Consider the following 13,811-nt stretch of genomic DNA (forward strand, 5'->3'; position numbering starts at 1 on the left):
ATGGCTGATAGGTTTTTTAACCCCATTTTCCTGCTTTTTCCGTTACATTTGATCCCCTTAGCAGTCAAGAACTTACCTATCTCTGTTTTAAATGTACTCAATGACCTGGACTCCACTGCCTTCTGTGGCATGAATTCCACAGATTCATCACTCTCTGGCTAAACAAGTTCCTCCTTATCTCCATTCAAAAGGATCTTCCCTTTACTCTAAGGTTGTGCCCTTGGGTTCTTATCCCTTCTGCTAATGGACACATTTTCCCAATGTCTACTCTGTCTAGGCTGTTCAGTACTCTGAAAGTTTCAATCAGATACTCCCCCCCCAATCCTTCTAAACTCCGAGTATAGTCGCAGGGTCCTCAGACATTCCTCATTTGCTAAGTCATTAAATCCTGGGACCATTCTCATGAACCTCCTCTGAACCCACTCCAGGGCCAATACATCCCTACTGAGGGAAGGGGCCCAGAATTGTTCACAATATTCTAAACGTGGTGTGACCAGAGCTTGGCAGAGTGTCAGAAGTACATACCTGTTTTTATATTTTAGTCCTCTCGAGATGAATGATAACATTACATTTGTCTTCCTAATTGTCAACTCAACCTGCAAGTTTACCTTAACAGAACCTGGACTAGGACTCCCAAATTCCCTTGCACTTCAGATTTTTGAATTTTCTCCCCATTTCAAAAATATTCTATGTCTCTATTCTTCCTGCCAAAGACCATGACCTCACACCTTCCCACGTGGTATTTCATCCGACACTTCTTTGGCCATTCTCCTAATCTGTGAGAAAGTGAGGACTGCAGATGCTAGAGATCAAAGTCAAAAAGTGTGATGCTGGAAAAGCACAGCCGGTCTGGCGGCATCCAAGGAGCAGGAGAGTCAACGTTTTGAGCATAAGCTCTTTATAGGAATCACTCTCCTAACCTGTCTAAATCTGTAGCCTCCCTACCTACTCAATATTACCTGCCTGTCCACCAATCTTTGTGTCATCAGCAAATTTAGCCAGAATGTTCTTAGTTCCTTGATGTATAAAGTGAAAGATTGTGGTCCCAAGTAGGGGTGGCATGTTGGCTCAGTGGTTAGCACTGCTGCCTCACAGTGCCAGGAACCTGGGTTTGATTCTAGCCTCAGGTGAATTGCAAGTTCTCTCTGTGTCTGCGTTGGTTTCCTCTGGGTGCTCCGGTTTCTTCCCACAGTCCATAGGTGTGCAGATTAGGTAAATTGGCCGTGCTAAATTGCCCATAGTGTTCAGGGATGTGTAGATTAGTTGCATTGGTCAGGGTATATGTAAAGTAATAGGATAGGGGAGTGGGTCTGGGTGGGTTACTCTTCAGAAAGTTGGTATGGACTTGTTGGGCGGAAGGGTCTGTTTCTACACTATAGGGATTCATTATTTAAATAAGGTGGTAAAGGAAAGCCAGGGAATTATAGTCCGCTGAGCCTGACATCAATGGTGGGACAAGTTGTTGGAGGGGATTCTGGGGGACAGGGATTTACATGAATTTGGAAGGGCAAGGACTAATTAGTGTTAGTCAACTTGGTTTTATGTGTGGGAAATCGTGTCTCACTAACTTGACTGAGTTTTTTTTTGAAGAAGTGGCAAAGAAAATTGATGAAGACAGAGCATTGTCTAGATGGACTTCAGTAAGCCATTCAACATGGTAGACTGGTTAACAAGGTTAGATCACATTGAATCCCAGGAGAATTAACAATTTGGATACAAAATTAGCTAGAAGGTAGGAGATAGAGGGAGATGTTGGAGAATTAGATCGTAAGATATAGGAGCAGAAATTAGGCCATTCAGCCTATCGAGTCTGCTCTGCCATTCAATCATGGCTGCTCCATTTCTCCATCCCATTCTCCCGCTTTCTCTATACCACTTGATCTCCTTGATGCTCAAGAACCCCTCTATCTCAGTCTTAAATATATGTAATGACCTAACCTCCACAGCCTTCTGTGGCAATGAATTCCATAGATCCACCACTATCTGACTGAAGAAGTTTCTCTTTATCTCCATTCTAAAATATCTTCCCTTTACTCTAAGGCTTTGCCCTCAGATCCTAGTCTCTCCTAGAAATGGAAACATCTTCCCCAAATCTACACTGTCCAGGCCATTCAGTATTCTGTATGTTTCAATTAGATCCCCCCTCATCCTTCTAAACTCTGTTGAGTATAAACCCAGAATCCTCAAATGTTCCTTATACGTTGAGCTTTTCATTATTTGAATTATTCTTATGAACCTCCTCTGAGCACTTTCCAGGGCCAGTACATCTTCCCTGTAATATGGGGCCCAAAACTGAGCACAATACTCCAAAAGCAATCTGACCAAAGCCTTATAGAACCTCAGACGTACATCCCTGCTTTTATATTCAAGTCCTCTCAAAATAAATGTCGTCATTGAATTTGCCTTCCTAACTACTGACTCAACCTGCAAGTTTACCTTAAGAGAATCCTGGACTAGAACTCCCAAGTCTCTTTGCACTTCAGACTGCTGAATTTTCTCCCCATTTAGAAAATAGTCCATACCTCTATTCTTCCTATCAAAGTGAATGACCTCACATTTTCCCATGTTGTACCCCATCTGCCACTTCTTTGCCCACTCTCCTAACCTGTCCAAATCCTATCTTTGTATCATTTGCAAACTTTGCCAGAATGCCCTTCATATAGAAGATTAATGTATAAGGTGAAAAGTTGTGGTCCCAACACTGAGCCATTGAGAACACCACTTGTCACTGGTAGCCATCCTGAGAAGGACCCTTTTATCCCCACTGTCTGCTTTCTGCAAGACACCCAAGCCTCTTTCCACGCTAGCACCTTGCCTCTGACACCATGGATCCTTAACTTACTCAGTAGCTTCCCGTGTAGCACCTTGTCAAAGGTCGTCTTGAAGTCCAGTTGGGTAACATTTGTTGGTTCTCCTTGGTCAAACCTACTCATTACTTCCTCAAAGAATTCTAGCAGATTTGTCAGGTATGACCACCCCTTTATGAAACCTTGCTGAGTTTGCCCTATTTTATCATACACTTCCAAGTATTCAGAAATCTCACCCTTCACATTGGATTCCAGGATCTCACCCAAGATTGAGGTTAATCGGTCTGTAATTTTCCATCTTTTGCCTTACTCCCTTTTTAAATAGGGATGTCACATTAGTGATTTTCCAGTCCTCTGGGACCCTCCTCAATTCTAGCAATTCCTGAAAGATCACCACTAATGGCTCCACTATCAGGTAACTCTCAGGTTGTCTGGTCCAGGTCATTTATCCACCTTCAGACCATTTAGTTTTTCTAGCACCTTCTCCTTGGTGGCAGTTACCATATTCAGTTCTCTTGAAATTTTGGGACATTACTCGTGTCTTCCACCATGAAGACTGATGATGTGAAGTAATTATTCAGTTCCTCAGCCGTTTCCTTGTTCCCCACTACTATCTTTTCAGCATCATTTTTCAGCAGCCCAATGTCAATTTTTGCATATCTTTTGCCCTTTGTATATCTAAAGAAATTTTTACAGTCTTCCTTTATATTACTGGCTAGCTTGCCCTCATGTTTAATCTTCTTGCTCCTGATTTTTTTTTTGTTGATCTCCAGTGTCTTTGTAATTTTTCTAATCCTCTGGTTTCCCACTGCACTTCGCCACATTATATGTTTTCTCTTTTGCTTTTATGCTATCCCTGACTTCCCTAGTCAGCCATGGTTGCCTCATCCTCCCTGTACCATGCCTCTTTTGCCTCGGGATGAATCTCTGCTGTGTCTCCTGAATTACTTCCAGATACTCCTGCCATTGTTGTTCCACTGTCTTTCCTGCTAGGCTCCTATCCTGGTCAATTCTACTTAGCTCCTCCCTCATGCCTCTGTAGTTGTCTTTGTTCAGCTGTAATACCATTACCTCTGATTCTATGTTCTCCCTCTCAAATTGTAGAGTAAATTCAATCATATTGTGATCAGTGCCTCAAAAGGGTACCTTCACCTTAAGCTCCCTTATCAAGTCTGTTTCATTGCATAACACTAAATCCAGTGTTACCTATTCCCTAGTGAGCTCCACCACAAGCTGCTACAAAAGACCATCTTATAGACATTCCACAAATTCCTTTTCTTGCAGTCCACTACCAACTTGATTTTCACCTGCACTGTAACTTTGCCTTTCCTATACAACTTTTCTATCTCCTGATATATCTTGCGCCCCTGACTACTATGTGGAGGCCTACACATAACTCCAACTATGATTTTTTTTTACATTTTGAGAGTGTGGTGCTGGAAAAGCACAGCAGGTCAGGCAGCATCCGAGGAGCAGGAGAATCAACATTTCGAACATAGGCTCTTCATCAGGTATGATTTTCTTTTTTACCTTTGCTATTCCTCAAATCCACCCACACAGATTCTACAGACTGGAGGCCTAGGAGCACCAGTGTGCCACAGGGATTGGCGCTGAGTCCATTGCTTTTTGTCATCTGTATAAATAATTTGGATATGAATATAGGAGGTATGATCAGTAAATTTGCAGATGACATCACACTTGGTGGTGCAGTGGGTATTGAAGAAGATTACCTCAGAGTACAATAGGAAATTGATCTGATGGGCTGATGGGCCAAGGAGGGTCAGATGAAGTTTAATCTATATAAGTGTGAGGTACTACATTTTGGTAGGCGAAATCAGGGCAGGACTTATACACTTAATGGTAAGGTTCTGGGGAACGTTATCGAACAATGTAACCTTGGAGTGCAGGTTCACAGTTCCTTGAAAGTGGAGTCACAGGGAGACAGGATAGTGAAGTAAGCATTTGGCATGTTTTCCTTTATTGATCAGTGCATTGAGTATAGTAGTTGGTCATTGGTTAGGCCACTTTCAGAATACTGCTTTCGTTTCTGGTCTCCTTGCTATAGAAAAGATGATGTTAAATAGAAAGGATTCAGAAAAGATTTACAAGGATGTTGCCAGGGTTGGCGGGATTGAGCTGTAGAGGGAGGCTGAATAGGCTGGGACTATTATCCCTCGAGCTTTGGAGGCTGAGAGGTGACCTTATAGAGGTTTATAAAATCATGAGGGACATCCTAGGGTGAATAAGCAAAGTCTTGTCCCCAGTGTAGAGGAGTCCAAAACTCCCTTTTTAAATAGGGGTGTCACATTAGTGATTTTCCAGTGCTCTGGGACCCTCCCCGATTCTAGCAATTCCTGAAAGATCACCACTAATGACTCAACTATCTCTTCAGCTAACTCTTAGATGTAGCCATCTGGTCCAGGTGATTTATCCACCTTCAGACCATTTAGTTTTTCTGGCACCTTCTCCTTGGTGACAGTCACCACACTCGGCTCTCTTGCATGTTTGGGGCATTACTCGTGTAAAGCACAACATTTTCAGGCAGAGAGTGCTGCGAGTATGGAATGAACTGCCAGGGGAAGTGGTGGAGACTGGTACAATTACAACATTTAGAAGGCATCTGGATGGGTATATAAATAGGAAGAGTTTAGAGGGATATGGGTCAAATGCTGGTAAATGGGACTAGATTTATTTAGCATATCTGGTCAGCATGGACGAGTTGGATCGAAGAGTCTGTTTCCATGCTGCACATTTCTATGACTCCATATCAAAACCATAGAGTCAATCAGTTAAGCGTGAAAGCTGCTGAACAGACTTGTGACTAATCTTCAGGAAAGGAAATCTGCTACCTCTGGCCTTTAAATCGGGATGATGCTAATGACTCTTAATATCCTCATGATAGTTAGGAATGTTTACCAAAAGTCAGCTTGCTAGTGTCACTGTGTCATAAGAATATTACTTCAATATCTCAGGTTTGAACAATATTTTAAATACTGTTCTTGGATGCACATAAATATTCAGTTGTTTATGCTGCTGTTACATTTTCAAAAACTGATCAATACCAGGTTCAAAATAAATTCAATTGTCTCAAATGAATGCATCTAATTTTCTTTATCCTCAATAAATTGAAAGTTGCAATTTTATTCTCTGCTACCTTACTGAAGATGGCCACAAATGAGCTTGAGATGACTATGATCAAGGTCGAGAGTGTGACTCTGATCTCGACTTTAATCTCCAGCATCTGCAATCCTCACTTTCTCCTCCATGACTATGATCAGGGAAAAGTGAGCTGTTATGAAGCTGTTTAATTTCTTTTTTTATTTTTCTTTTCCTGCTACATTTGCTGAGTATTTCAAGCATTGTCTGATTTTAAATGAAAGTGAACTGTGTACCATGAGCACTGGAGCTATGATACTAAGCAAAGAAATGGTTTATCTATTGAAGAATACCTCCGATTATATCTCAGCGTAAAAATTCTTACCATTATGCATCGATCCAACCCTGTCATCAGTGTCCAACAACAAACCATAGCATTTCTACATTGCTGAAGCTTTGTACAATGGTACATCTGAATAGGGTGATGATGTTTCATATTGCACTCACCTATAATTTAGGATTACAGCTCTGCTTTTGCAGTATTACAGCTGCATGAAAGGAAGTTACATACTTATGTAATTCAATATACTCTCACAAAATTGTTAAAACAAGAAATCTGAGTACAGTTGATAAGCAACGTTTGTGAGCCACTCCTTAATTTGCACAAGCTTCTCAACATGAATGCATCAAGTGCGTGGAGTTATCTGATGTGGAGTTGAGGTATTTCTGGTGAAGAACTTTTGTATTGTTTCCGCGAATTGTTCTCCTCACAATAATACTGTTGGTGCTTATGTTTATGTATTTCAAGAAATTGCATTCAAATCACATTTTCTGCAGTGCCTTGCATGTATAAGTTTAAAAGCCACATCATGCCAGGTTATAGTCCAACACGTTTTGTTTTGGAAGGACTAGCTTTTGGGCCCCTGCGCCTTCATCAGGCGGTTGTAGAGAATAAGGTCTTGGATTATAACCTGGTGTTGTGTGATTTTTAACTTTGCCCAACCCAGTTGAACACTGACCCCTCTACATCATTGTGTATAAAATGCACAGCACCCAAAAGGTTTACAAGATGAGATCTAATTGTATGTCAGATCTGGGATTTAGCTTTTCTTTTCCCCAACACAGAAATTTTGTCTTCTCTTTCATTGTTTTTAAGCTGATAAGCATAAAGTTTTGCCATGTCATTTCATGAAGGTGGATTGGGACGTAATATTTCCATGACTCCCATTGAAGTCAAAAATTAAATACAAGTTGCATATTTCAAAACATATGTGTCTAGAGGCAAAATTTAAAGTAGTTTAATTCCAAAGTACATTTTGGTAACTTTTGCAAATGAATGTAAACTGAGAAACAGACATTGTAGGTTTTAAATTTCATTTCTGATTTCTTATACAGACCCTGTAGCTTGTGCATCTTACATGGAAGCAATACTAGGTAGGCCATGAATTTGGAGACAAAAACAACAGAAATTGCTAGAGACAATCAGCAGGTCTGGAAGCATCTGTACAGAGAAAAACAGAGTTAATGTCTTGGAGTCTACTGCTCCTTGGTCAGAACTTACGTTTTAACAAAGTGTCATTGGACTCAAAATGTAAACTCTCTGTTTTTCTCTTTACAGATGCTGCCAGACCTGCTGGGGTTTTCTCTCTCACTTTCTGGTTTTGTTTCAGCTTTCCAGCATCCACATATTTTTGTTTTTATTCTAGTAAACTTTGAGAAACTGATCTGCCAAGTTTAATATGGTCAAAAAATAAATGGGAATACTGAGAAAAGAACAAAGAACAAGATGTTCCAGTGGATGTGGCATTAATTTCATAATATTGCATCATTAAAGTATGGTGCTGATTATTATTTAGAACCATATTATACAGTGCTGAAACAAGCCGATCAGCTCATCGACAGTGCATTAGCTCTTTCAGAGCTCAATCCATTTAGCCCCAGCCCTTGCTCTTTTGCCATATCCCTAAAATTGCTTCTCTTTTTCATGTGTTTATCTGGTTTGAAGGCTGTTATTGGATCTATATTCACTGCCCTGTCAAGCCTTGCATACAGATCCTAAACACGGGTTCCTTTTTTTTTGACATGTCAGCTTTGGTTCTTTTGTCGATCACTTTCAATCTCTTCCTCTGGTTAATGAATTGTTAGCATTTGGAAACAGATTCTCATTGTTTACTCTATTTAAATCCTATCAAATCTGATTTTCACCTTCTCAGTTCTAAGGAGGGAACCCCAGTTTCTGCAGTCTATTCATGTAACTGTAATGCCTCATCTCTGGAAATACACTGTTGTAACTCTCTTCCATACGCTCTCTGAAATTCTTGTCTTTTGGCAGTAGGTTTATGTAGATTTAGCATAACTTGCTGGCTCTTGTATTTTATGGCTTCTTTAAAAAGCCCAGGATCCTTTTTAATTGGCTTACCATTTTCAAACATACAGGGCTATTTTCCACAATCCAATCTGAAACTGCAAAGGACAGAGATAAAATGTGGTGAGATCTAAACTCATCCAACTGAGATTTCTCATTGTGCATCTAAGTCACTTCCACCATCACATGAATATAGGATGATGTTGAAGTGCTGGTATTGGATAGGGCAGATTATAGACGTTTAGTATAATTTTTTGATCCCTCTGCCTGTAAATTATGAGCCTCTGTGCTTCTCTTCACTCCACCTAACAAAAGACCAGTGCTCCAAAAGCTCGTGATTTCAAATAAACTTCATGAATTCGGGAAAAAGACCCAAGTTCCTGACTGTTGTTTTAGGCTCTTCATGATGCACAGAACTGATTGCTTCTTTAGGGTGTAGCTTTGCTCGCTGAGCTGTAGGTTTGATATCCAGACATTTCATTACCTGGTTAGGTAACATCATCAGTGGCGACCTCCAAGTGAAGCGAAGCTGTTGTCTCCTGCTTTCTATTTATATGTTTGTCCTGGATGGGGTAGACCCCTCAGAATCCTAGTAGCACACAAACCCACCAACACTCTCAAACAAAAACCAACAAATTTAAAAGACCCAGTACAACCCATGGACAAAACCAACGTCATCTACAAAATTCCATACAAGGACTGCCACAAACACTAAGTAGGACAAACAGGAAAGACAGTTAGCCACCAGGATACACGAACACCAACTAGCCACAAAAAGACACGACCCTCTCTCCCTCGTAGCCCTACACACGGATGAAAAAAAACACCAATTCGACTGGACAACACATCTATCCTGGGACAGGCTAAGCAAAGACATGCCATAGAATTCCTAGAGGCCTGGCATTCCAACACAACGCCATAAACAAACACATAGATCTAGATACCATCTATCAACCCCTCAGAAACAAACAGGAAATGACATCACCACAACCCCAGGAACCCTATCCAGGACAAACTTATAAATAGAAAGTAGGAGACAACAGCTTCGTTTCACTTGGAGGTCACCACTGCTGATGTTACCTAGCCAGGTAATGTCTGGATATCAAACCTACAGCTCAGTGAACAAAGCTACACCCTAAACCTCAACCTGAGCTACAAACCTTCACAAACCTTGATTGCTTCTTACTGTAATACAATTTATTCTTAGAACAGCTGGTGCTGGAGCCTACCAGGGAGAAGGCAATTCTGAATCTGGTATTGTGCAACGAACCAGAATTGATCAGGGACTTCGAAGTGAAGGAGCCATTAGGAGGTAGTGACCATAATACAATAAGCTTCAATCTGCAATTTGAAAGGGAGAGGGTACAATCAGTAGTGACAATATTTCAGTTGAATAAAGGGAACTGTGGAGCTATGAGGGAGGAGCTGGCCAAAGTTCAATGGTGCAATACCTTAACAGGGATGTCAGTGGAGGAACAAAGGCAGATATTTCTGGGTATAATGCAAAAGATGCAGGATCGGTTCATTCCAAAAGGGAAGAAAGATCCCATGAGGAAGCAGAAGTGGCCGTGACTGACGAGGGAAGTTAAGAAACATATAAAGTCAAAAGAGAAAAAGTATAACATAGCAAAGATGAGTGGGAAAATGGAGGACTGAGAAGCTTTTAAAGAACAAAGGATTACTAAGAAGGAAATACGCAGAGAAAAAAATGAGGTACGAAGGTAAACTGGCCAAAAATATAAAGGAGGATAGTAAAAGCTTTTTTAGATATGTGAAAGGGAAAAAAATGGTTAAGACTAAAATTGGGCCCTTGAAGACAGAAACAGGGGAATATATTACGGGTAACAAAGAAATGGCAGAAGAGTTGAATTGGTACTTCAGACCTGTGTTCTCGGGGGAAGACACAAGCAATCTCCCAGAGGTAACAGTGGCTGAAGGACCTGAACTGAAGAGAATTTATATTTGCCAGGAATTGGTATTGGAGAGACTGTTAGGTCTGAAGGTTGATAAGTCCCCGTGGCCTGATGGTCTACATCCCCGGGTACTGAAGGAGGTGGCTCGAGAAATCGTGGTGATTATTTTCCAGAGTTCGATAGATTCAGGATCAGTTCCTGCAGATTGGAGGGTGGCTAATGTCGTACCACTTTTTAAGAAAGGAACGAGAGAGAAAGCAGGAAATTATAGACCAGTTAGTCTGACCTCAGTGGTGGGAAAGATGCTGGTGTCAATTATAAAGGATGAAATTATGACACATCTGGAGAGCAGTAACAGGATAGGACAGAGTCAGCATGGATTTATGAAGGGGAAATCATGCTTGACTAATCTTCTGGAATTTTTTGTGGATGTAACTCTGAAGATGGACAAGGGAGATCCAGTGGATGTAGTGTACCTGGACTTTCAGAAAATCTTTGATAAAGTCCCACATTGGAGGTTAGTGAGCAAAATTAGGGCAAAGTACTGACTTGGATTGAAAATTGGTTGGCTGACAGGAAACAAAGGGTAGTGATAAGCGGCTCCCTTTTGGAATGGCAGGCGGTGACCAGTGGGGTATCGCAGGGATCAGTACTGGGACCGCAGCTTTTTACAATATATATTAATGATATAGAAGATGATATTAATAGTAACATTAGCAAATTTGCTGATGATAAAAAGCTGTGTGGCAGAGTGAAATGTGAGGAGGATGTTAGGAGATCACAGAGTGACCTGGACAGGTTAGGTGAGTGGACAGATGCATGGCAGATGCAGTTTAATGTGGATAAATGTATGGTTATCCACTTTGGTGGCAAGAACAAGAAGGCAGATTACTACCTAAATGGAGTCAAGTTAGGTAAAGGGGCAGTACAAAGAGATCTGGGTGTTCTTGTACACCAATCAATGAAGGTAAGCATGCAGGTACAGCAGTTAGTGAAGAAAGCTAGTAGCATGCTGGCCTTCATAACAAGAGGAATTGAGTATAGAAGAAAAGAGGTTCTTCTGCAACTGTACAGGGCCCTGGTGAGACCGCACCTGGAATATTGTGTGCAGATTTGGTCTCCAAATTTGAGGAAAGACATTCTGGCTATTGAGGGAGTGCAGCGTAAGTTCACGATGTCAATTCCTGGAATGGCGGGACTATCTTACATTGAATGACTGGAGCGACTGGGCTTGTATACCTTTGAGTTTAGAAGACTGAGGGGGGATCTGATTGAGACGTGTAAGATTATTAAAGGATTGGACACACTGAAGGCAGGAAACATGTTTCCGTTGGTGGGTGAGTCCCGAACCAGAGGACACAGCTTAAAAATAAGGGGTATGCCATTTAGGACAGAGATGAGGAGAAACTTCTTCACCCAGAGAGTGGTGGCTGTGTGGAATGCTCTGCCCCAGAAGGCAGTGGAGGCCCAGTCTCTGGATTTGTCTAAGAAAGAGTTGGATAGAGCTGTCAAGGATAGTGGAATCAAGGGTTATGGAGATAAGGCAGGAACAGGATACTGATGAGGATGATCAGCCATGATCATAATGAATGGTTGTGCAGGCTCAAAGGGCAGAATGGCCTACTCCTGCACCTATTGTCTATTGTCTATTCTCCACTTGCTCAGACTTTTCATACCCATATCTGTGACTCTTCTGACACTGTCTTCCATTTTAAATTTATAGTTTCATGGTCCTAAACATCATCTCTTCACTAAGCATCTCCAATCTCTCTACAACATTATCTGCCACCAGAGCCCTCTGATTATTCCTGGAATGTAAGTCCAATCGGTTCATTTTCCCTTTTATAGGAAAGGATGGGAGTTAAGTCTTGCCTTGAAAATCTGTATGGGTCTGTAACATCATAACATGAAGGAGTTGAATTAGGCCATTCAGCCCATTGTGTCTGCTCTGCCATTTGATCATGGCTGATAGGTTTCTCAACCTAATTTTGCTGCTTTCTTCCTATAATCCTTGATCCTCATATTAATCAAGAACCTATCTCTGTCATAAATACACTCAAAGACATGGCCTCCACAGCCCTCAATAGCAATGAAATCCACAGAATCACTACACTCTGGCTGAAGAAATTCTCCTGATCTCACTTCTGAACGGTCGTCCCTTCACTCTGAGACTGTGCCTTCAGGTCCAAGTCTCTCCTCCTATTGGAAAATCTTTCCCATGCAGATCTCTATCGGGCAGATCTAGAGTCCTCAACCACTCATATGACAAGCCATTCACAGAGCCATACAGCACGGCAACAGATTATTTGGTCCAACACATCTGCACTGACCAGACAGAGTCAAGATCAGGGTGGTGCTGGAAAAGCACAGCAGGTCAGGCAGCATCCGAGAAGCAGGAAAATCAATGTTTTGGGCAAAAGCCCGTCCCATTTGCCCGCATCCCTCTAAACCCTTCCTATTCATATACCAATCCAGTTGCTTTTTAAATGTTGTAATTATGACTGCCTCTACCACTTCCTCTGCCAGTTCATCCCATACACTCATCACCCTCCACATGAAAAAGTCACCCGTGTCCTTTTTAACTCTTACCCCTCTCACTTTAAACCTGTGTCCACTATTTTTGGAAACCCCACCCAAGGAAAAAGACTTTTGCAATTCATCCTATCCATGCTCCTCATAATGTTATAACCATATAAAGGTCAGTTCTAAGTAGCCGATGCTCAATGGAAAAAAAAGCCCCAGCCTATTCAACCTCTCCCTGCATCTCAAACCCTCCAGTCCCAGCAACATCCCTGTGAATCTTTTCTGCATTCTCTCATGTTTAACATCATCCTTCCTTCAGAAGGGTGACTAGAATTGCACATATTATTCCAAACGTGGCCTCACCACTATCCTGTACAGTGGTAACATGACATCCTAACTCCTTTACTCAATGCACTGACCAATAAATGCAAGCGCACCAAACACCTCCTTCATTATCCTATCTACCTGCGACTCCACTTTCAAGGATCTAGGTACCTGATTCCAAAGTCCCTTTGTTCAGCAACACTCCCCAAGGCCCTACCATTAACTATGTAAGTCCTGCCCTGGTTTGCCTTACCAAAATGCAATACCTCATATTTATCTAAATTAAACTCCACCTGGCATTCCTTGGTCCATTGGCCCATCTAATCAAGGTCTTGCTGTAATCTTCTTTGCTGCTGACTAAACCACCTCTTTTGGTGTAATCTGCAAACTTACTAACCGTATCTCCTGGATTCACGTCTAAATAATTTATATAAATGACAAAAGGCAGTGCACCCAGCTCTGATGCACTGCTGATCACAGACCTCCAATCTGAAAAGCATTGTTTCTCTGTCTCCTACCTTCATGCCAATTTTGTATCCAGTTGGCTATGTTGCCCTGGAGCCTATGTCATCCAACTTTACTAACTAGGATAATACTTGCAAGTACACTCTGGACCCTCTCTATAGCCAAGCGCGTCCTTCGCTAGGTAACAGGTAGTATTTATTTGTGGGTTGTGGACGTCACTGGGTGGACCATCATTTATTGCCCATCCCTGGTTGTCCTTGTGAAGGTGGTAGTGAACTGCTCACAATATTCCAAATGCTATCTCACCACATCCTCAGC

Source organism: Hemiscyllium ocellatum, chromosome 3, assembly GCF_020745735.1.
Source record: "Hemiscyllium ocellatum isolate sHemOce1 chromosome 3, sHemOce1.pat.X.cur, whole genome shotgun sequence".
Lineage (NCBI taxonomy): Eukaryota > Metazoa > Chordata > Chondrichthyes > Orectolobiformes > Hemiscylliidae > Hemiscyllium > Hemiscyllium ocellatum.